This window comes from Thunnus maccoyii, chromosome 3 (assembly GCF_910596095.1).
Source record: "Thunnus maccoyii chromosome 3, fThuMac1.1, whole genome shotgun sequence".
In the NCBI taxonomy this organism is placed as follows: Eukaryota; Metazoa; Chordata; class Actinopteri; order Scombriformes; family Scombridae; genus Thunnus; species Thunnus maccoyii.
This window is the reverse complement of record NC_056535.1, coordinates 15247387-15249398: the sequence shown is the minus strand read 5'-3', so window position 1 is coordinate 15249398 and position 2012 is coordinate 15247387.

The window sequence follows — 2012 nt, the reverse complement described above, 5'->3', positions numbered from 1 at the left end:
TGAACTCTGAAATATGCATTCATCTTTGTAATGAGGGGTTTATGTATTGCAACCCTACCATAACATCTCTCTCTATGTAATTGTCAACGGACTGTTCCTGCTGACACAGTCTGATCACGTCCTGCATTGACACTCTCACCCAAGGAAGAGTCGCTCCTCTGTTTTTCCTTTCATATCACACTAACGCATGAGCATCATGCTTATGAAATGTGCGCTGTCGACCACAATTTCTGACTGTTTACTGACATCTTTCCCATAGAGCAGTCCCAGTTGAGCAGTCTTTGTGACGGAAGCTCCTGCCATCCGTGCCCCAACAATGAACCCTCTTTCAAAGTCACTTACATCTTTTCTTTTTGCCATCTTGATACAAAATCAGATTCAACTGGGCCTGCTCAGCGTTTTTATACATGTACACACAGCATGATTGGATGTTAATTTCTTAATTGTACCATGCAGTGCACCTGTGTGGAAGCATCTGCATTCATTATGTTTATCCACTCATTTATTCAGGTTTTTCCTTTAATTTGTCACACGTCTGTATGTACAGTATATAACTTGTGATTGGCTAGTGAGCCCAGCCCCAGAACACGCACGCATTACGCTCTCATGCAAACAGTGAATGACAGGCACACAGAGAGGACCGGTAAAAAGACAGACAGGATTTTATGGATTTTTTGACTGTCCACCGGCCAACCGATGGCCAGTACACCACTGCTGCACACTTATCACCTCTGCATTGATTTATTAAAGAGTCGAAATTCCCGCACACAGTTACCTTTAAGTGATAAGTGTATGCGGGAATTGACTCTTTTTCTGGTGTTGCTATGGCGATTAATTGGCTCATTAAGGGGTGCACTGCAGAGTCATCCTCTTATACAATTTGGAGCTGCTCCACACGCAATGAAAAGAAGACTCTGATTTGAACTGTATGAACTTTTGCATTCAAATAGGCTGTTTATTGTAGAAATGATATAATCCAGAAGTCCCATCTAGAAAGTACCACAACTTCATATATATATGACATGTTGTTTGTATAGCAAATTTCTACGACAAAGTTTAAAGAGTGCTTAGCAATCAATACAAACAAACACAGAGACAAGGTTACACAAGCAAAGAAGAGGACAGGGGCAAAACCAAAGAGGGTACACACAGACTCTGGTTGGGTTAGAGGGTGGTGGAGCTGCTATACACATATACGTAGTATATTTCTATCACAGAAAAAATGCTGTCATCAGCTTTTTACATTTGTTTATAGAGCTTCAGTGATTCAGTATTACTGAAAATAAAGATAAAATATGGTTAGAAAAAAAACATGTCAAGCTTTCCTGGCATGAGTCTTTCCTTACAGGATTTTGAAAGTTTGTAGTTTAATATGTTGAACTTTACTGATTGAATTTCTTAGCCTTGAAATATTTTTTTTTCCAATTTTTCCATTTCTCCTCAAGCTCAGCTGTTTATAATTTCGCATAACAACACTTACTCATATGTTTATTTAAAACTGGTCTCATGTTAAAAATCAAAAAGTTATATTTAATTTCTAAATAGGCTATTCTTATAAGGACTTAGATTACTTACTGGTACGCAATAGCAAGTTTATAGCATATGTAAATATATATCTTGTTATATAGGATATTTGATATAATTTAGAGTTTGAGTTGGGATTTTTAATGCTAATAAAACTGATTAGAGTATCTAAATCCTGATATATTTAAGAATAGACTAATCTTAGGGCCAGGAAACAAATTAATGTCTCTACTGAAAGGAAGTGCGGTCAAGTAGTAAATCAAGGACCCCCAGACAAAAGCATTGTACACCGTATCTTGATTTTATAAGCGTCATAAGACACTAGTCATTCTTACACACCCTCCCCCGGTGAGTGAAATAACAGTGTGTGTTGAATGCATCTGAACTAATCCCCTCTTCTCTGCGGACCACCTGGTGCCGTGTGACTGGACCCCTGAAGGAGCCCAGGGGCCAGCACTGGGGGCCCCTGCCCTGCTGCTGCAGCAGCA